This window comes from Paramisgurnus dabryanus, chromosome 9, assembly GCF_030506205.2.
Source record: "Paramisgurnus dabryanus chromosome 9, PD_genome_1.1, whole genome shotgun sequence".
Classification (NCBI taxonomy): domain Eukaryota; kingdom Metazoa; phylum Chordata; class Actinopteri; order Cypriniformes; family Cobitidae; genus Paramisgurnus; species Paramisgurnus dabryanus.
The window spans coordinates 31,900,953-31,924,668 of NC_133345.1; the positions used below are offsets into that span (position 1 = coordinate 31,900,953).

A 23,716-nucleotide genomic window follows, 5' to 3' on the forward strand; every position below is an offset into this window, starting at 1 on the left:
TTAAAAAACACATCTGGTTGAGAATGTGGGTGTTTCTAAGAGCAACTTCTCTTCCTGTACCAGGCAGAGCCGTCGCACGGCTGATTTACGCTCTTCTAATGTCATGGAACAAAAACATGGAAACTGTCCCATAAACACAAAATTCCTCATAAGTTAAAAGATTATGATTCTGTGTGTGTACGTGTTTGTCCATGTATGTGTGCATATGTGTGTGTGTGTGTGTGTGTGTGTGTGTGTGTGTGTGTGTGTGTGTGTGTGTGTGTGTGTGTGCGTGTGTGTGTTTGTGCGTGTGTGTGCGTGTGTTTGTGCGTGTGTGTGCGTGTGTGTGTGTGTGTACCTGGTAATTATCACGTTGTGGGGACCAATTGTCCCCAGAAAGATAGGAATACCAGTGTTTTTGTGACCTTGTGGGGACATTTTGATGTCCCCATGAGGAAACAAGCTTATAAATCAAACAAGATGATGTTTATGGAAAATCTAAGGTACAAGAAAGGTTTTTGTGATGGTTGGGGTTAGGGAATGGGGCAGGTAAGGGGAATAGAATTTACAGTTTGTATGGTATAAAATGCATTACGTCTATGGAATGTCCCCACAAAACATGGAAACCAGAATGTGTGTGTGTGTGTGTGCGTGTGTGTGTGTGTGCTTGTGCCTGTGCGCGCGTGTGTTTGGGCAGTAATTGGAGGCATGCAGATATTTCAAGCTGCTGCGCAGATGATTCATTTCAGACCCACTGGTTCAATCGTGTCATTCCACCTGACTGGTGAGCGTTTGTTGCCCCAATGCTACTTCATTGCTCTTATGAGGGATGTGCACTGACCAGCTTGTCATATGTACTACATCACAGCAGATCAGCCAGCCGGCCGCTCAATCACATGACTGCAGCCATGTCCACCTCCTCATCTCACTATGGCTATGGCCTGTTTTAACTTTTTTGTGGACATGTTTAGGTTTTAATTCGTCTTATAGCATTTTCATGAACTAAAAAAAGTTATTTTCTTTTTTTAATTTATTGTACTAATTGTTACTCTATTTAGATGGCAAACATTGGGTTTACACTAAAATGGGCAAAATTTCCCTCTTGCTGAAATTATAAATAATAAACTGATGAACGTTATTGACTGTGCTGAACTCTATACAGAATCCTTGAAAAGAATATTTGATATTTCTTTTGAAATCTTGTGAACAGTGAAATATTTACCAGTGCTAGTGAGAAATGTCGAGTTGGACTATTATTGGATTGTTTCATGCAGTCTGTTGAATTGAATGTCAATGCAAACCTTGTGGTGAAGTAACTGTGACCCTGATGTTGAAGATTGTTGTGAAGATCTTCTGATCATTTAAGTTGTCCTCTGAGTGTCCCAACATACTAAAGTCTCAACAGATTTTTCTGTCCCACTATAAAATTATATACAAGAGGAAAATGTTACACTGTGTCCTTTTGATAAAAGGGTTCAGAAAGTCAGAGAGAGTGTTTAAGATCAGTCACATTCTACAAAGTTTCATAACTTTCTCTCTCTCTCTCTCTCTCTCTCTCTCTCTCTCTCTCTCTCTCTCTCTCTCAATTCAATTCAATTCAATTCAATTCGCTTTATTGGCATGACTGTAAATTATACAATATTGCCAAAGCATGTATATAGGTATATATAAAAAAAAAAAGATAAAAAAATATCTGTATAATAAGAAAAAAATATGATCAAATCACCATTTTAAATTAACATCATAACACATTAGAACATGTCTGAACATTTGACATTACAATGTTTTAATATATACACACACATACTGAGGGTTATTGTGGTGGACAGTAGGGAAACACACTGAGGTCAGACAAACACACACACACACACATACACATATTACGCATGCACGCGCACACACACACACACACAAATACACTCACCCACATACATATTACACATACATACACATACACACACACATACACATTATACACACACACATTTACCTGCTGTCCCTTAGGCTGTGGCACATCCACACGTATCTAGCAGCCAGTGCTGCTGTTTGTCCCTTTCCTAATATTATATTAATTTGTTGTACTTCAGTCTTGGTGGTAAAGTTCTTTATTGAGTTACTGAATTTATTTAAGTAGAGATCTCTTATAGTTTTGTATTTGTGGCAGTGAAGGAGGAAGTGCATCTCTGTCTCGATCTCTCCTGTCCTACAATGAACACACACCCTTTGCTCTCTGGGTAACCAGCTCTTTCTGTGTCTGCCCGTCTCAATGGCTAGGCTGTGCTCACTGAGCCTGTACTTGGTCAGGATCCGTCTCTGCTTTGTGTCTTTGACACTTTGGAGATATTCTTCTAATTCATAATTTGATTTTAAAGTTCGATAAAATTGTAATTTACTTTGTGTTTTAGTTTCTTGATCCCAATGTTCCAGATAAGTATTTTTAGATTGTTTAATAATTTGATTTATTTTAATGTTTGGATGAGAAGCAGTGCTGGTTTGAGACTGGTTGGTGTTAGTAAAGTTAGTCATGTTAGTAAGCTTCAGAACCAACTTACTGAGGGGATTTTTTTTCAGGGTTCAGTTCTTGGCTTTGTAACGCTTTAAAATGTAGCGATTCTGTGGGACTTGATTTTAGATGCATCCAGAATTTGAGGGATCTTTTTTGCATATTGATAATCAATGGGAATCGGCCTAATTCTGCCCTACATGCATTATTGGGTGTCCTTCTTTGTAATTTTAGGATGAGTTTACAGAATTCTGTGTGTAGGGCTTCTGTTGGATGTTTGTCCCATCTTGTGTAGCTCTGATCACTGAGTGGACCCCAAACCTCACTTCCATACAGCGCAATGGGCTGAATCACACTATCAAAGATTTTACACCAAATTGGAATTGGTATTTCAATATTTTGGAATTTTTTCTTGATGGCATATAGAGCTCTTCGGGCTTTATCTTTGAGAGCATTCACTGCCATACTGAAACTCCCCGATGCAGTAATGATAAGACCAAGGTAAGTGTACTGCATCGTGTGGTCTAGGGTGGTGCTGCCTAGATTGAACTGGTATCTGTGTTCCTGACATCTGGGCTTTTTCTGGAAGACCATAACATTGGTCTTTTTTAGGTTTACTGCCAGGGCCCAGTTCTGACAATAGTCCTCCAGCAGGTCCAGGTGCTGCTGTAGTCCCTGTGCAGTGGGTGACAGCAGCACCAGGTCATCTGCATACAACAAGAGCTTAATGTTCTTGTCTTGTAGAGTAAGTCCAGGGCCTGTCGACTGGTCCAACTGCACCGCTAGTTCATTAATGTAAGTGTTGAACAGCGTTGGACTTAGGCTACAGCCCTGCCGTACTCCTCTTTTCTGGGTAAAGAATTTTGTATGTTTGTTGCCAATTCGTATTGCACATTTGTTATTTGAATACATTGATTTTATAATATCATAAACCTTACCCCCTACACCACTTTGTAAAAGTTTGTAGTATAATCCGTTGTGCCAAATAGAATCAAATGCTTTTTTGAAATCGACAAAGCATGCAAATATTTTTCCGTTTTTGGTTTGTTTGACGTGTTTATTGATTAGGGTGTGTAGGGTATAGATGTGGTCGGTTGTTCTGTAATTTGGAAGAAAGCCAATCTGACTCGGACTCAGGACATTGTGTTCGGTAAGGAAGTTTACAATTCTATTGTTTAAAATACAGCTAAATAACTTCCCCAGATTACTGCTCACACAAATGCCTCTGAAATTATTAGGGTCTAATTTATTCCCACTCTTATGAATTGGGGTAATAAGTCCTTGGCTCCAGATGTCAGGAAAACAGCCTGAACTGAGTACAATGTTAAATAATTTGAGCACAGCCGTTTGCAGATCAGGTGTGCTGTATTTCAGCATTTCACCTAGAATGCTGTCAGGACCACAAGATTTCTTACATTTTTGGCTTTTGAGTTTGTTTGTCAATTCTTCATGTGTAATTGGGAAATCAAGTGGATTTTGATTATTTTTAATTGTGTCTTCAAAAGTTTGTAGATTTAAATTGATCAGATTATAATTGTCATTGAGTTGGTTTGGTGGAATTTCTTTATATAAATTTTCAAAATGTTTTGTCCAGATTTCTCCATCTTGTATTGTTAGGTCTTGTGGTTTTGTTGTGCTCAGATTATTCCACATGTCCCAAAACTGATTCTGGTTTATTGAATGCTCTATTTCCTGTAAATGTTTGGTTAGATGGTATATTGTTTTAGTTTTGAACAGTATTCAGTTCGGATGTCTGTGTTGTTTAGTTCTTTATGTTTCAGATTTGATAGTTTTCGAAGTTGTTTCCTTAATGTTTTGCACTCTGAATCAAACCATTTTTCATGTTTTGGTCTGTTTTTAGTATGCTTTTTGCCTTTCTTTTTTAATTCACTTCTTTGTGCTGCTTTTATAAATATGTGATTTATTTCATTTGTAGCCATATTAACACCATCTTTAGTTGTTTCAAATGTTTTATTAATAAATGTATTTATGAATTTTTTTAGTTCTTTTGAATTGAGTGCTTGGATAAATTTGTCTGGGCTGTCTGGACCCCATCTGTATCTCTGCTGGACCTGATACATTTTGCAGGTTTCCAACCTGTTTTTTTCTGGTGTGTGACGTGTTTTGATATAAATGTTAGTTTGGTTATGGTCAGAGAGTGGGGTTTGCTGTTTGACAGTGAATGCACTGAAGGAGGAGTGGTCCATGTCAGTGATGGCATAGTCAACTACACTAGCTCCAAGACCTGAATAACACGTAAACCTCCCTAAAGAGTCCCCTCTGATCCTGCCGTTAAGTATGTACAGGCCCGAGGCGCGGCAGAGCTGCACTAACTCTTTACCATTTTTATTTATAGTTTGGTCGAGGTTATTTCTAGGTGGGAGATTTTTGTTGAGACTCAGGGGTTTTTGGCCAAAGACATATTCGTTGCCCTTTGGATCTATGTTATCTGGTTCAGATCCTGTTCTTGCATTGAAGTCTCCACATAGCAGCACATTTCCCTGGGCCTGGAAACGGCTGATATCTGTGTGGATGTTGTTGAGATATTCTTCATCATAGTAAGGGGATTCTGCTGGAGGAATGTAGATGGCACAAAGATATATGTCAGTAGTTGAAATGCCAATTTGGTTGTTTAATTTTATCCAGCAATGAAATTTTCCAACTGTAATAACTGAAATGTGTTTGGCCAGATCCTCCCTGTACCATAGTAGAATTCCTCCCGAGTCTCGTCCACGATGGACTGTACTTAATTTAACTGAGGGCACAATTACTTCGTAGTAGCCTGAGGGACAGTAGGTAAGCGCATCATTTTTACACCAGGTTTCAGTGAGAATGATAATATCAGCATCTTTGATATTTTTCTGAAAATCAGGGTCTGTGCTTTTAGAACCAAATGTTGAAGAATGAAGACCCTGAATATTCCAACAACTTATTTGAAATGAACACATTTGTATTATTAAAGATAAACCTATCTGGTAAGACAGAGAGAAATAACATGCAACAATATTGTGAACATGTGAAAAATGGTAAACAATTTACATTAGTGCAATGTTTTTTTTTTTTTCAGTAGAGCACTATGTTTGTGAATAAAGTTCTTATCTGTTCAGGAGCTGGTCACACAGTGTGTACAGGATCTCTTTGATCTCACTCAGTTCACTGGCAGGTGTGGCGGTGGTGGGTGGAGCAGGGGGCCGGGCTACAGCTTCAGCATAGCTTTGAGCTCTCGGTTGCAGGGATTTATCTTGTGGTTTTGGTTTCTTGCTTCTGATAGGGGTCTGATGGCCAGCAGGTGGATGTGACGTTGGTGACTGTAGGTTTACTGGTGTGTAATGAGCCATAGGTGGGTGCGGTGGATGACGTGGGATGCTTGTCCAGTTAACGTTTTTCCTCACTGGGGAGTGGATGGGCCAGTAGTGTTTTGGAGTAGGTAATAAAGGTCTTGGGCTGCGACCCAGGGCTGCATCTTTTAGGGTCTTTGCAAAAACACGTACTGCATCTTTGTGTAGATGGAGTCCATCATACAGGTGTTGGAGGCCGATGTGGTGGTGGTGGACCAGGTGCACGTTTGGGAGTGCAGAACACCTACGAGAAATTTCAGCATTGATGTTGTAGATGATGTGTGGTGGTGTGTCATGTCGTGGGAGTATTGAAGAGATGATGATTCTGGACTCTGGGAACTTTTTGCTGGTGATTTCTGCCATTTTCCTGATAGCATCAGCAGTATTGTTGCGCAGCGTGTGGAGGTCATTAGTTCCAGTGTGGATTATAACACACGAGGGGTGTCCTGTGAAGTCTCTGATGATCTGCTGGGCGTGGCCTGTTGTGCTGCATCTTTTTGCCGTGACTTTTTGATGTGGAAAAAGTTTTTGTGGGTCCAAAAACTTTCCATTGGAGTCCATGAGGAGAAGAATTTCTGGAGGGTGGGCAGGTGATGTTTGTGTTTCTGGAGGAGGCTGCGTGTTTGTGGCAGGCTCGTTGTCTGTGGCCGGCTCGTTGTCTATGTGTGTGTAGTCTGTAGGAGGAGCTGTACTTTCGTTAATTGTGATGTCTTTTGTGTTTTTCTGTACCTGTAACTCTCTTATTTCTTGCAGCTGTCTGTATATGTTCTCTTCTTTTCTTTCTTTATCCTCCTCTAGTTTGCATATCTGTGTGCGGAGAGTTTGGTTTTCTTCTTTCAGTTCTCTGAGAGCTCTTGTGAGTTCAGTGATGAAGGTGTTAGTGTCTTTCTTCAGCTGTCTGAGTTCATCTTTGAGCTCTTGGATGTGAATGTTTGTGTTGGGTGTGTCTGAGAGTTTGACTTGAGTGTGTTCTCTGAATTCAGTGAAGTCCAGTTCCAGCAAAGCTAAACTGTCTCTCAGTTGACGATTAGATGATGAAGGTGAAAGGTTGACTGGGTCTTCCTCCTCCGAGTCTGTGTGGTTTGCATGAGGCTCGTCTCTCTCCTCCTCGACTCTTGCCTTCAGAATGGGAAAAATCTCCTCAAATGAGTTAAGGCTGGCTTCATTGCCTTGAAGAAGGAAAGTGCCTTTAGTGTAGTAAGTTATGGTGAGAATGGGGTTGTCTGTGTCCAGCATTTCATCTTTGCATATTGTTAATCTTCCACCTCTACCGATTCCTTCTTTAAAAATGTGCTGGTATTCCTCACAGATTGCTGATTTCCATGCCGTAATCATGGTGGTGTAGAAGATGAGGTTGTTCTTAATTCTTTTCCCATTGAGTTGAATATAGTCAGCGTACAGAAGATCAGGATTGTCTCTGAGAGTTTTTTCTTTGTGTTTTTTTCTGGCCTGTACACTTCTGTACTTCTCTGGGTATGACACCTCCCTGCACTCTGCCTGCGCCAGGGTCGCCATGGCGATCAGACTGATCAGACTGGGCACTGAGCCAAAAACTGCAGCTAACTTAATTTAGCTTTTAGCTTCTAGTAATGAGAGATTTTACCAGAATATAATCAAAATATACAATTTTCATTAAAGTTTTTTGCCAGAAAGTGCTCACCTCTCTGTTTAGCAAGTGAAGATCAACAATTGTGTAAAGTTTTTCCGCTGTAGATCTTTTAAAAATCCTTTAGTGTTTTGGAGGGAAAACTGCAGTATGCTGTTAGAGTGGTGATCCAGCAGGCAGATGCTAATCCTCAGCTTTAGTCTTCTTTCTTTCTTTAAAAATGTATTTTCTAGAAAAATTTACGGTCTTTATCCGAAAACAAGTTGTTCCTCTTCTGTTTTTATTTGTTTGTTGTCATGATCTCGCTCTCTGTCTCACTTTTTAGCTTAATCTTTTATAATTTTTTCAAGAGCTCATCTTTAGAGTGGCTGACATCTCTCTCTCTCTCTCTCTCTCTCTCTCTCTCTCTCTCTCTCTCTCTCTCTCTCTCTCTCTCTCTCTCTCTCTCTCTCTCTCTCCTCTCTCTCTCTCTCTCTCTCTCTCTCTCTCTCTCTCTCTCTCTCTCTCTCTCTCTCTCTCTCTCTCTCTCAATTTTCAATTTCAATTTCAATTTCAATTTCAATTTAAAGAACTTTATTGGCATGATTGTGTCACTTACAATATTGCCAAAGCATTATACATAGAACAAGAAACATACAATAACACAATATTAACAAACATTAAGGTGCAATTAAGCTAAGGTGCTGGGTGATGGATGAAGTACTACTGCAAAATAAAATAGAATCAGAGGATATTTACAATATAAAGTTGACTTTGAAATATAAACATATGAAGTATACAAATGTACATTTATGGAGGCAGATGAGAGGTAAAATAAAAGTACTGTACAAGATCAGGGCTGTGGATTATTTCTGATGGTGTGTAACTGATAAATGAATTTAGCAGCAACTGATGGGTGTCTGTCTTCCCCCAGTAACATCTTCATTTGATCTGAATCTGAAGAGCTATGAAACTCTGGTATGAGCTTTGAGATTTTGTCAAAGTGTTTTTCTCTAAGCTCTTTATATTTACCACAGTAAAGGAGAAAGTGTGTCTCTGTCTCGATCTCGTCACTGTCACAATGGACACAGATTCGCTCTTCTTTTGGGAGCCATGTTTGTCTATGTCGGCCTTTCTCTATTGCCAGACTGTGATCACTGAGTCTGTATTTAGTGAGGATTCGTCTCTGCTTTACATCTCTAACAGTGGAGAGATATTCTGACAGACTGTATTTTCTGTTTAGTGCCCGATAACATTCTAGTTTACTTTGGTTTTTACTTTCATTATCCCAATGATCCAAATATAAAGTTTGACTTTCTTTAATGATTTGGTTTATTGTGGTTTGTTTGCGTTCATTAGTGCTGGTCTGGAGTTTTAGAGCCAGTTGACAGATGGGACTGGTTTTAGGTCTCTTCTCTTGGGTTTTAAGGGCTTCATACTGAAGTGTGTTCGGGGGACTTGAGTTTAAGTGTGACCAGAATTTAAGGGAGCGTTTTTGGATGTGTATTATTAGGGGGTATCTGCCTAATTCAGCCCTGCATGCATTAGTAGGTGTTCTTCTCTGAACTCTTAAAATATTTCTACAGAATTCAGCATGCAGGGATTCCATTGGATGTTTGTCCCATTTGGAGTAATCTGTTAGGCATTGTGGAGCCCAAACCTCACAACCATACAGAGCTATGGGCATTATTACACTATCAAATATTTTACACCAAACTGTAGCAGGAATGTCTGTTTCTCTCTCTCTCTCTCTCTCTCTCTCTCTCTCTCTCTCTCTCTCTCTCTCTCTCTCTCTCTCTCTCTCTCTCTCTCTCTCAGGCTGGCACTGAAGCTCTATATTAATCTGGAACCACCCTGTGCTTTTAACACAAAAAACCCTTGCTCAGAGATCATACAGAACAATGACAGTAGCTACTCACTTTTTTGTGTTTAAAGATGGATTATTGATTATTTTCTGTCACCAGTACCCTAATTGTGACAAAATTACCACAATAAAATTGTAAAATTTAAAAACATTGAGTCCTTTCAACGTTTTAATGAAGTACGGACATCCAATGTGGTTTTAACATAGAAAAAACATAAAGTGAGTAAAAACTTGACTGCAAGAAAAAAATAAATAAAATAAATCTTTAAGAACAGCTAAAACTGAACTTTAGATGTATGTTGACAATAAAGATGGTTTATTTATGTATTTGTCTATGTTACTGTTTCTACCGTTACCGACATTAAAATGCTGCACGTTACTATAATTGATCTCTCTGAAGCAATTTTCACCCAAGTAGGCTCTCTCTGTCAGGCAGATAGGCAATGTTATTCTAAGTGTGTGTGTTGGGGGTGGGACAACCACATAGCTGATGATGATTGGCTTAATTTCCATATTTAGCCAACCAGAGGCAGAGTTCATACACAACTATCTAGACCCCTTTAGCGACTTTATTTTTAAAAAAGCAACTAGTACAAATCTAGCGATCTTTTCTGGCGTGGCTGGAGACTTTTGGAGACTGATGTGAAAGCACGCATCATTCTCTCTTCTCAACGAGCAGCGGGCTCTGCTGCTGTTGTTAGCCCTATCCAAGGCACTCACAGGCAGCCCGGTCCTCGCGCTGCAGTCCGTCCAAGTCACACACAATGTTTTTTCAATTCAATTTTATTTATATAGCGCTTTTCATAATTGTTAATTGTTTCAAAGCAGCTTTACATTAATAGATGTACGAAAAGCATAGAAAAGCTTGCATAGTAATAATGTAACGTATACAGTAAAGTAGTAAGTTAAGCCAAAGGTGGCGGACTCTCCAGGGGATGAAAAAACCCCTAGGAGAAAAACCCTCCTGGCTAGTCCAGGGGGGAACTCAAAGGAGGATAAAAACCCTTGAGAGAGATGCCCTCAACAACCTCAACAACAGAGCGATCACAAGTACTACGAGCTCTAAGGTAGCGGTCGCAAACATAGAGGGCCCTATTTTTACGATCTAAGCGCATCGTCTAAAGCGCACGGCGCACGGTCTACTTGGGCATGTCCGATGCCACTTTTGCTAATTTAACAACGGGAAAATGGTTTGTGTGCCGAGCGCACGGTCGAAAAGGGATTTCCATATTTTCCTAATGAGCAATGGGTTTGTTTTGGGCGTAACGTGCAATAAACCAATGAGAGTCTTCTCTCTCATCCCCTTTAAAAACCAGCTCCCTGTTTAGATTTAGGGCCCTATTTTAACGATCTAAGCGCATTGTCCCAAGTGCACAGCGCAACGTCTAAATGGGCATGTCCGAATCCACTTTTGCTAATTTAACGACGGGAAAAATGGTCGAAAAGGGTTGGTCCTTTTTTTTTTTAATGAGTAATGGGAGTATTTTGGGCGTAACTGTCAGAATCCTGCCAGATCCTTGTTTGTATTTAGATCTAGTTTAGCATGGCAGGGTTCTGACAGTACATATGTTCTATATGGGAGATGCGTGGTTTTAGTATTGGTTTATTCTGACCACGCATTTCCCGGGTCTCGTCACTTTTTCCCTGATCCCTTACTTGTGATTTTTCCAGGTGTTTGTAATTTATTTTCTCCCTATTTAAGAGTCCTTTGCTGCGTCCGAAACCGCCTACTACATACTATATAGTACGCGAAAAGCAGTAGGCGAGGCGAGTAGTATGTCCGAATACATAGTATTCTAAAAACAGTATGCGAAAAGTACCCGGATGACCTACTACTTCCGGTTAGATTTTGCAGCGTGCATACGATGGACGCTTCACTATCCCATGATGCCCCGGACGAGGAGTTATCCAACGAAGAAGAAGAGGCACGCGGCTGTTTTCGCGCTGAAATGACATGACGTGATGACGACGTATGTCACGTAATGTAGCAACATGGCGGAATGTAGTACGTCCGAATCTCATTCATACTACCCGGATTCATACTATACAGTACCTACTGTTTTAACGCCAAGTAAGTAGGTACTTCATCTAATTCAGTACATACTATACAGTATGCGGTTTCGGACGCAGCCCTTGTGTTTGTTGTCCAGTGTGGGTTCGTCATTGTTACTCTGTTCGTGAAAGAGTTTATCTGTGACTTCTGTAGTAATTATCTTGTGTTCCAGTTTATGTTTATTGTTTAAGTGATAGTGTTTAGTGTTGTCTTGTTAGATTTGTGTTACCCTGTTCTGTTTGCCCCCTCGTGGGTTTTGTTTTCCTATTTTTTACCTTGTTTGTTAATAAAGTCAAGTGTTGTATTTCAACGTTCGTGCTTGGGTTCTTCCTCCGGTCGAAATCCTGACAGTAACGTGCAATAAACCAATGAGAGTCTCAGCTCTCATCCCCTTTAAAAGCAAGTTGCACTGGCGCTATGTCTAATCCCTATTTAGATGACGGACTTTGTAAACTGAAAAACTAAGTGGAGGAAGAAGATTCCCAGTTTAAGATTAATGTTAAATAATTGTGTTGTTTTTCACTTCTATTGAAATTGTTATTTTTTATTAAAACCTTTAAAACCCGTTTTCTTTTAATCATGGAAGTAAAAAAGCAGGCCTTTAATTGCTTTAAATGTATGGCTATCCAATATCATCAAAAATAATTTACAAGTATGTAAGAAAAGGTTTGTACTCTAAAAATACTTTATTTGTAACAAACAGGAGATAAAAAATTTACAAACAGCTCTCCGCGCGTTTCAGCACTTGGACAGCGTCAAATTGAGCTCTTTAAATAACATATATATAAACATATTGCGCCATTGCCTTTAGACTTTAGAGCAGGTTTTTGTTGGTCAATTGCGTAGTCTGTTTTAGTTGCCTCAAAATAGCAACGCGCCAACAATGCGCCTGAACACACCTCGTTTTCAGACCAGAACGCCCATGGATGCATAAGGGGGCGCAAATGCATTTGCTATTTAAACAACGTGGCGGTAAACGTGAAAATTATAATTGCGCAGGGTGGAAGCTAGCAAAAGACACATTGCGCTGCATTGCGCCGGGTGTAAGATAGAGCCCTTAAACTGAAAAACTAAGCAGAGAAAGAGGATCCCCAGTTTAACAATAATGTAAAAAATTTGTTGTTTTCATTTTCATTGAAATTAATTTTTTTTATTAAATCCTTTAAAAGCCTTTTTCTTTCAATCATAGAAGTACAAATAGTAGGCTTTAAATTGCTGTAAATGTATTGATATAAAATGTATTGATAACAACGTGGCGCTAAATGTGAAAATTATTATTGCGCAGGGTGGAAACTAGCAAAAGACACTTGCATCACGCATTGCGGTGCATTGCGCCAGGTTTAAGATAAAGCCCAGAGTATAATAAGCACTACTTTTCCACCGTTGAGGTGAAAGGCAGGAATGTTTATGTAACGTGCAACTTACACAAATTTTGAGAGACAATTAGCATATATGTGATGTCATTGCATCGTGTTTTACTCTTTGATCTGTCACATTATATTGCATTTTAACACAACTGAATGCTATTTTTACATATTATTTGTTCTGTTGTCTATAAAATAGTGACTAAACACAACCCAGTAACGACCCACGACCCAGTAACTCCTTGTTTAATCCAATCAGCTCTTTCTTTAACTGCTGCTAAAAACGCGCCCTCATCTGACAAAATCATTGTACATTTACATTGAGACTGTACTGATGTTGCTCTTCTCATCAGTGTTGTTGCGTTATGAGCGCTTTTTTATTTGAAATACAAGTGGTAGTTTATTGTATATCGCGTATAGCGCTGACAATTTGTTGCAAATTCAGGAATATGAGAGAATACACGGTTAACTGTTACTACAGAACACGTACAAAATAGAAAGTACACAGAGGAACGCAGAGTTAAAATACTTTTCACTGTTATGTGAGAGAGGCGTTTCTCAGGGTCAGGATGCTTCAGGATAGGGGCTGTGGTAAAACATGTTTTGAGCTTCAGGAAAACATGGTCAGCTTGTGGGTTCCATGGAAGTTTCTTGGGTTTGCCTTTTTAACAAGGATGTCAGAGGAGCTGCTACAATACTGTAGTTTCGGATGAATCTGCGATAGAAGTTGGCGAACCCCAGGAATCTTTGTAGGTCTTTAACAGTGCGGGGGTTGGCCATTCTGTGACTGCCTTGATTTTGGTATTGTCCATTCCAACTCCTGTCCATTTCAACTCCTGATGTTATAGCCCAGGAAACTAGTTTTAGAGACATGAAATTCACATTTTTCAGCTTTTACGTACAGTTTGTTCTTGAGGAGGTGAGACAGGACTTCCTTGACGTGGCAGATATGGTCCTCCATACTGTTAGAGAAAATCAGGATATCATCAATGTAGGCTATGGCATACTGGTTTAGGAGGTCTCGGAACACTTCGTTGATGAATGATTGGATAACGGCGGGGGAGTTAGATAGACCATACAGCATCACATATATTCGTAGTCCCCCCAAGTGGTGTGGAATGCAGTTTTCCACTCATCACCTTCATAGATACGAATAAGATTATAAGCACTGCGTAAATCCAACTTGGTGTAAATCCTGGCTTCTCGGAGTTGTTCTAGGGCAGAAGGTACAAGAGGTAAAGGATAGGGAAACTTCACTGTGATATTGTTCAAACCTCGATAATCAATGCAGGGTCTTAGGCCACCATCCTTCTTCTCCACGAAGAAAAAACAAGCTGCAGCAGGGGATGTGGATGTCTGAATACAGGGGGTAAACCTTACACTTAGGAGGCATGGCATTAGGTAAAAATTGAATCACACAATCCCAGGGTCTATGGGGAGGTAACTCAGTAGCCTTGGTTTTACTAAATACTTCAGCAAATTCAAGATAGACATCAGGAATAGGAACATTCTTACCAGTCGGGCTTTCTATGGTGGTAGACAGACAGGGTTTCGGTTTCAGATGATCAATGCAGGTTTCCATACAACGTGATGACCACTGTAGAATTTCTCCAGTCCTCCAGTTGATTTAAGGGTGGTGTGCTACCAGCCATGGATGACCCAAGATGATGTTATACCGAGGTGAAGAAATTACATACAAGGTTATCGTTTCTTGGTGAAGGGAGTCGACTTGGAGTGTGAGAGGAACAGTACGGTGGGTAATGCCATCTCCAATGGGAACGTTATTAATAGCTGAAATGTTCAGTGAGGGTTGACATGGGATGACAGGAATCGAAAACTTGGAAACAACATCTTCATGTATGAGGTTTAGTGCTGAGCCAGAGTCAATTAATGCTGTGAATGATATGGGTTCATCGTTGTAGTTGATCGTAACGGGTTGTGAGCACATATCATGACAAGGGAGGTTTTGAAATTGGCTTACCAAATTACTGTAGCGGGGCTTCTTAGCAGGACAGTAATCGATGCGATGGCCAGGCTTTCCACAGTAAAAGCATAAGTCTAGGGTACGTCTGCGTAATCGTTCCTCACTAGTGAGAGGTGAAAATCCCATCTGCATAGGTTCTCCGATGTTAGTGGTGTCAACAGAGGCGTGCAAAGCTTTACTGGTGGTATTCACCATCCTAGCTGAAGTCTTAGTTTTCGTTTTTTCAGGTACATTTCTCATCAGGTTATCAATATGGACTGCCAGAGATACATAATCAGAAAATTAGAGATTCTCACCTTTACAGGCTAGCTCAGCTTGGAGTTCCATATCCAGACTGCTCTGAAACACATCTTTGAGCGATTTATCATTCCATCCGTTTTGCGCAGCGTGATTCAAATACCTCTATTAGTTGTTGAATGAAGTAAGAATAGGAAGTGCTGATTCGCGGGTCTGTGTCCCAAACAGCGGCTGTCCACTCGACAGCTTTACCAGATAGTAGTGAGAAAACTTTAGAGCACATGATAACATCAGATAAAGTCTCACTCACATGATCCCTGAAATATATATCAAGTTGACGAAGGAAACCCCTCACGTGTTCAGCGGTACCGTCAAACTTGTCCGGCTCAGATACACTCACCCATTTGGCAGACGTGGATGGCAAGGATTGAATGTAACCGGTGAGGTGTTTGTTCATGGACTGAAGACGTGTGAGTTGCTCTTGATAACCCTGTAGGAGGCTGCTTTGATGTTCATACGCAGCTCTCAGATTGGCGACATCCGCTGGATCGATGGTAGGTGAAGTATTCTGTAAGGATGGCTCAGAAACACAGGGATCTATTTTGTGGTGTTTATTAAAACAAACCAATCTGGCAAACAAATCCAAGACGTTAGGCAGAAGAGTAATCAAAGTACAGGCAGGTAGATCAAACACAGTTAGATAGTCCAAACCAGGCAAACAATATAAAGGGGTAAATCCAAAGGCCGAGAAACAGATAAACAGGCAATTGGTCAGTATCAGGCAGTCAGATAAATCACTCAATAAACGTTTGGTATGCAGGGGTTAGCTGGCAATACTTCGCGCTAGCCATAGGCTAGCTTGAGTCTTAAGTAGGGCAAAACAGGAAATGAGCAGAGAGGCAGAGGTCTGCGCCATGTCAGTACTGCTGGCATGGCGGTATGGACGTTACAAAATCAATGTATGGGAAACACTACGTTATGTAATGCCCATGAAGAAAGAGTCTCACGTATGTGGCAAGTCTGATCTAATGAAGCATCTCAATTATCTGCTACAAAATTTGTGGTTTCTCTTTAGTATTCATTTAATTCATTTAACAGATTTAAAATTGGGGGCATTCAAGTAATTTGAAATATTTGAACTTTTTTTAAGTAACGCAATAGTTACTTTCCCTGGTAATTGATGATGTAATGAATTTACTAACTCAGTTACTATTTGTGAGAAGTAATGAGTAACTATAACTAATAACTTTTTTAAAGTAACATTCCCAACACTGATTATGAGTAAGCAATAATTAATAGTAAGTAAGTACGTAAAATTTATTTATAAAGCGCTTTTCACAGATAAAAATCACAAAGTGCTGTACAGGAAATAGGAACATATCACTAAAAAAATGGCAAATACACATGTAAAATTAAAGTAAAATTTGTGAAAACCCATCATCCAAAAGCTTTCTTATACAAGCATGTTTTAAGATCCCTTTTAAAAGAAACAACAGAAACTGCCTGACGTATAGACAGGGGCAGGTCATTCCAGAGTCTTGGGTTAGGGTTAGGGTTAACCCTAACCCTAACCCTAACCCTACCGGACTCAAAAGACAGGTCTCCTCGGGTCTTACACCGAGTCTTTGGAACCTTAAGCAGATTCTGGCCAGAGGACCGAAGGTTGCGACAAGGGGAATATGGCTTTAAAAGATCCAAGATGTACTTTGGGGCCTGACCGTTCAAGGCTCTAAAAGTTAACACTAAAATCTTAAAATCAATCCTGTATTTTACTGGGAGCCAATGGAGTGTTGACAAGACTGGAGTAATATGAGACCTTCGAGGGGCACCTGTTAAAAGTCTGGCAGCAGAATTTTGAACAATTTGCAGTTTGTTCAGAGCAGATTTGTTTAGACAGGTAAAAACAGAATTGCAATAGTCGAGTCTTGTAGATATAAAAGCGTGAATTATCATTTCCAAATCTTTCTGTGACAACATAATGACGGGCCGTTGAAATATTAGAAAAATAATGCACACCCAACGCGAAGCGGAGTGGCCATTAAACCTCGTGTGTGCATTATTTTTCAATAATTCAATGGCCCGGAGTCAATTATTCAGCTTATACTACAGTTGCCACACATCAAGACATCAATCACATGATATATTTAAAGGGATTTGTCTGTTTTTTGTACTTAAATCGCTATTGAGAGTAGGAATATTTCTTCCCCGTCTCATCCAACAGCTCTTTTGCTTGATCCAAAACGTCATTTTAAAGCTGGCAATGGAGGCTTGAGCCGATGATAGCATTCTAATGCAGTTATTAATAAAGTTATTAGAAAAAGAGTGACAGAGACATAGAGAGAGAAAGAAAAAAAGAAAGAAAAAAAGAAGCCAATCAGATTCAAGCATTCAAAAGGACCCGTAGTATAATGGTAAGTAATTTAACCCATAACAGAATAATAATATAACACATGAGAGCGATTCTGCAGTACTGTGTTCCGCTCCCTTTTGGGTGAAAACGTGAGGCGCTATTGAGCGAGTGGCGTGTCTGGCCGAGACATGAAGTCAGTCCCAATGGTAAGATTGGGGTAAAATTTTCCCCCATTCTCACAAACTGTGCAAACATGCTCGGTGCATCTGGCTTAAGCTTCAGCAGGAAGTCCCAGTTCCTGCCAACATTAGTCTTGTCACCCAAAGGTCACAAATAATCCCAATTTAAGGTCACCCGTGTTTTTACAGTAATACTATATATGACATCCTAGCAATGAGTTCCTGATGTTTTTTCTGGGAAGAGCTAAACAATGTTGATCATGTCTTGAAGTGAACATGTTTGAATGGACAATTTTGTAGTGCTGGACTGCACCTCATGTCTGGACCGAATGAGGCAGAGACAACATCAAACATTCCTTTACTGGACCTTTTGCAAGAGAAAAGTGACGCTTTGTGACGTATAACCTCACATATGATTTCATCTGTAACGATTATCGGACACGATTCATCTGCAGGCGTAAAAGACCTTCTGGTTGTGGTTTGTTCACCTGACTGATGAAGGTGGAGAAGAGATCCTGAGCATTTTTAATGAAACAATAACGATCACTTACAATTTCCTGTCAAGTTCTGAGGCAGGCTGAAAAGACGCGGGTTTCGGAATGGTTGGAGGGGGTTAACATGCGTTTGGATTAGTGTGTGTGCGTCGTGTGGCCCATAGGGCTGTATGTTGGAAGAACGGCCACTGCCTTCCAAGCTCTTACACAGGATCTGGAGTGGCAGATCTCAATGTGAAGGCAAACCAGTGGCCACTAATAACATCTCACTACCCACAAGGCTTTGCATCAGAGGAGATGCTCTGAGAGAAGCTGAGAGCTCTGAGCTCACGATTATACAACGACAACAAACGATAGGAAATTCTCCATGGCAGCTGTGAGCCGCTCTCCGGCGTTTGCATTCTAATGATCTTCACGCCACGGTCCTTTGAGTTTCAAACCATCTAGACTGTTCTCACATCAAGGTCAATGATTGCACCCATTAGCCGAACTGGGAGCAAAATTCCTGTCAGACATAGTGCAGAGACTCGTCAACTGTGTTGACTAGTTGTTATAGCCTGTAAGCTTTCGGTTCATGGTGTAATGGACAGTTCTGCATATGTTTCCTTCATTTAATAGCTTTCGTTTCCAGGTTTGCGGGCGCATTTTAAGATTGCGTTTCCCGCCTCTGTGGGGTCACTGCTGTGCCGGGCTACAGCCCCTCTGGAAAATATATTTTTCACTCTCATAGTCAGATCAAAGTGTGTACACACAGATCAAAGACCACAGACATGCATCTCCAGTCATATCAGTGTTGTTTACATGAATGCTAAAGGCACTGAAATCAAATAGATTTACTTGAAATATATATGTTTTGTGTCGAAGTGTTTTGATGGCACTTTTGAAGCCAGGGTATAATTTTGAAATTTCAGATGATGGTGTCAAGCTTTAATGTGATCGGAGAAATAACTCCGAGTCTTTGACTCTGACCAAGGAAACTAGAGAAACGCTCTAATCAGTTTTATCATCTTTAAAATGCTCACCAGATTACTTCTTATATTTATATTATTTATATGCAAAATGAATCACAACATTCCAAATATTTGTAAGCAGACATGCAACACTAGAATATTTGTGAGGGGGGGTTGCTCTCATGAGGCACACGACACAATGTCAGTGTGTATATACAGTGGGTATGTACTGCATGATACAGCGCTAAACCGTAACATTTAGGGACGGTTTCCCGAACAGGGTTTAGATTAATCCAGGACTAGGCCTTAGTAATTTTAGGACATTTAAGAAATTTTTACAAACAAACCTTACAAAAAGACTATACTGGTGTGCATCTTGAGACAAAACAATGCCACTGATATATGTGTAAAAAAATGTCAGTACAGTGTTTTAAAATGTAAGTAGCTCAAACATGCATTTTAGTTTAGGACTAGGATAAGCCCTGTCCGGGAAACTGCCCCTTACGCCGCATTCAGACAGCCAGCGATGTTATCACTGCTCATCGCCTGCCGCTGGTGGTTGATGTCGCTTGTGGGCGTTCCCACTTCTGGTTGCGTAGTAGTGTGACGTTACCCCATGTTGTAAACAACAAATCAGTGCTCCACTTACTTCACTCCCATTGGTAGTCGCTTGTGAAACTCGCTGCTAATTTGCATAAAGTTAAACTTTTCTCAACTTTTGTCGCGCGACTCCGTCGCTAATCGCGCCTACATTCTGTCGCCAACGGTCACGTTAGCTCGTGTCGCCGGAAGTCGCCCAGTTTCCATTGAAATGAATGAGATCGCGTCGCTCTGCTACTGCTTGTCGTTGGCTGTCTGAATGGGGTGTTAATGTTTTAAGTCTAAAAATATAAAGGTTTTCACATCAAACATTTAGAAGTCTATTTGGAAACACAGCAACCCTCATGCATGGATTTGGTTTTATGGTTTGATCTGAACTGGAGATTATGTCCCAAAAATCTAGACACTTTTAGGGTTATGGTTAGACAAGCCGTAAAATGTAAAATTGTGCATACTTATTTTTTTAATCAGCTGATGTCTTCTGATTAAATTATTATCATAACAATTGTAGTACTTTCTTTCTCTTTCTAAAATTTTGTTTAGTATTATATCATTTTAGAAAATTTCTGATTGAATTATCATGATGAAAATTAAAGGTATAGTCCCATAAATCATCACACTAGAAAATTATTAAAACCACAAAAAAATTCAAATTGTTGTTGCACAACTCATGATTGTGTGTGTGTGCGTGTGTGTGCGTGTGTGTGCGTGTGTGTGTGTGTACCTGGTAATTATCACGTTGTGGGGACCAATTGTCCCCACAAAGATAGGAATACCAGTGTTTTTGTGACCTTGTGGGGACATTTTGATGTCCCCATGAGGAAACAAGCTTATAAATCAAACAAGATGATGTTTATTGAAAATCTAAGGTACAAGAAAGGTTTTTGTGATGGTTGGGGTTAGGGAATGGGGTAGGTAAGGGGAATAGAATATACAGTTTGTATGGTATAAAATGCATTACGTCTATGGAATGTCCCAACAAAACATGGAAACTGTGTGTGTGTGTGTGTGTGTGTGTGTGCGTGCGTGCGTGCGTGCGTGCGTGCGTGCGTGCGTGCGTGCGTGCGTGCGTGTGTGTGTGTGCGTGTGTGCGTTACCTATTCTGTGTTGGAACAGATGTACAATGGCGTGTGGATGCCTGCAGCAGATACGAACAGCCGCGTGCGATCAGCAGGGCAGAAGAGGTGACACATCACATCAGGTAAGTCTGTATGCCTGCCGTCTGTGTCACAGATGCATTGCATTCCAAGTCCACATGTTAACCTTGATTTAGCATGACAAGCACATAAAATGGTTTTCATGCCGTGTAACCACGACCCTTCTCACTGCATTCATGCATGGTGAATCTTCTGTTTGATCTGTTAACCGCATTATTTCTTAACCTCAACCTGACTCTATATACAAGTCCCTTTAACAATGACACCAAATTCTTACCTATCAGACAAATTCAGCATCAGTCAACATCAAGTCCCATTTCAGTTGCTCTGTCAATTAAATGAGACTGAATTCGTCCAAAAATATATCTTTTATCAGGCAAGATGCTTCTTTCTTACATGAAACAATTTAAGTATACAGTATTGTACTCGGTTGCTATTGACCTTGAACGTTACTGTAATTATTTGACCCACCGTGTGTCACTAAATGAATTTATCTCAAATGATCTGCATCGAAACAGCTATTTGTAGTAAGCCCACTTTTGCCATGGTTTAGAATATTAAAGCATGATTTATATTTCAGCAGTTTGACACCTTGACATTTTGGCACTCCTGTTTTGAATTTCAGCATGCGTTTTGACATGTTTATATTAATAACATTGTGATCTCTGAAGGCCGTTGCCCCGGGCTAGAGCAATGAGTCTACCAGAGAAAGGCATTTCAAAAGGAATCGTAGAGCAGCAGAGGGACTCCTCGAATCATCGCTGATACTTTAGGCGGATAAAAATCCATTACGGCCCAGCAGCGCAGGCGGGGGGTTGGGGTGGACACAGTAAGAGCTGCTGCCGGTGGTGGGTGAACACGAGAAGTTTCACCGTGCTGTTCCATTAAGCATCGCATCAAGTAAAACACGTTGGGCTTTTTTATCTTAGACAAACGTTGCATATATATTTGTTAAAAAAAATAAATCATCTGTGTTTCTTAAATCATTTGACTCAAGTTTTATTGGTGAGGAGCCACTGACAGGATGGAAGTGTTAGGGTGAGTAGATGGATGACATACTGAGAGAATATTACATTAGTATCAGACATGTTGAAATGTGACACATACGGCAGCAGATGAGATTATATTAGCACACTGCAGACTCGCATTAACGCGTGTGATTGAATGAAATGTGCCATTAGACACCAACACTATATGTCACGTGAAATCAGGCAAACGCATTTGATCCTCGCCGATATTCTGAACAAGAACGCTTCGTAGTTTGTGCTGTAAGGAGAAGAAACAATAGCAAGATTCCTGCCACCCCCGTTTCTTATCTAACAGAAACTCTGGTGTGTCATTTAAAAACTATAAAATGAAGGACTGGATAGATAGTTAGATTAAATGAATTACTTCAATTCCTGTAACTGATTGATATACAGTATAGATATATATATTTTTAACCACATCGATCAGACCCTCTGCTGGGCCCAGTGAAAACCATCAGGACTTGTCAGAACCCATCACACACACTCGAGTAGACGCACCATGAGGATCGGGGATAATACACACACTCACACGCTGCATTGCATCCGTAGACTCGCATCAATCCTTATTAAACTGGATCTATTGTAAATGCACATTACAGCAGATAGCATTTTGAACAAGAAAATGAAAATGTCTTATATGTGTAATTGTGTATTTTAAGATGGATTTAAATGATTATTTAAAAGGTCGTCTGTAAAAACACAGGACTGTTACAGTCTAGTGGATATTTTCTGTGTTTGGTAAAAACTGATGGCTGTGACTGATCATTGTGTGTATATGTGTGTGTGCCCGTGTGTCTTCCCCATGGCCTCGCCTCCATCACAGCTCTACTAAAAACATGAGTCTGTGACCTCTGACCTTTGTGTTCATGTAAACTCACTATCAGGAAGCTCCACACACAGTGAGTTTCCAGCACTCGCATCAATTCAGCTCAAAAGACACACAAATATAAAGTCAGACAAGTTCAGGATGAAAAGAAAAGATCAGGATGGCAGGATTGGAGGAAAAACGATTTTAAAGTCACACCGCAGTCTTTCTGAAATGGAGCTTCTATTCAGCGGTTTGACACTCAAATCACGGCTCTGTTTACTGGATGAAGATCACAGTTATTCTTTTCACAAACTTCCATTCAGCGCAAAGAACTTTAACAGGTCCTATTGATCTGTATCATCTAGCTGAAGGTCAAAGTTCGAAAGTCGTATAGACCGCAATGTCTTCGTGCCATGTTTCAGGCAGTGTGTTATCGGGTTGCTATGGAAACGCAGTTATTGCCATGAGCTTTTAGAGCTAAAACCCTAGACTTATTTTTTAAGTGGTTCCCAATGGGAACAAAAGGTTTGAGGAGAGATATTTACACAACACAATGAGCTTTAAAACATCTCGTACAGAAGCTACGAAAGTGCTCGGCACGCCGAAATCTCTCCAGAACGATCAAAGCTTTGAATCATTCTGTCGACTATGAACGATGATTTTCGCCGCATATGTAAAGCCTGACACGATTTTGATCTGCTGTCTGTTGTAATCGATCAAAGCAAGAATATTATAGCATCAGCGTGCCAAATATATAATATGACAATGTTAACTATCTTTCTGAATGTTGCTGAAATTAATGTGTGCAATCTTTCAGGAAGCATAAATTCAAAATTCTTACCAATGACAAGCTTCCTTTAAATAGACAATAGCACTTTAGCTTCAAAGCTCTTGAATCTGTTAACATTGGGAATGTTTCAGAGCAGCTTGATTGGTCGAGCAAGGTTTTGAATCCCAGTGAACACACATACTGATGTATACATTGAATGCATTGAAAGTGGCATTGCATGAAAGGGTCTGCCAAATGTATTTGCAGCATACAGGTGTTAGCTATAGTGAACATGAACAGATATGAATGCCACAAAATTCAAATGTAAAATCTCATATCATTTATAAATAAATGATTATAAAAAACACATTTCAAATAAATTATAATACATTAAAATTTTCTTTCTCTCTCTCTCTCTCTCTCTCTCACACACACACACACACACACACAATAAAGAAAATTCATTAGAGAATA

At 40.1% G+C, this 23,716-nt stretch overlaps 1 long non-coding RNA gene across 1 annotated transcript in view; it reads right to left on the reverse strand.

The window, feature by feature from the left end:
* LOC135739892 (uncharacterized) overlaps positions 1 to 23,716 on the reverse strand; it is a 40,323-nt gene that overhangs the window by 1,087 nt on the left and 15,520 nt on the right. The window contains exon 2 of the long non-coding RNA XR_010529065.1: positions 1,281 to 1,398. This is a non-coding gene — a long non-coding RNA (uncharacterized lncRNA). The remainder of the gene's footprint in view (positions 1 to 1,280; positions 1,399 to 23,716) is intronic.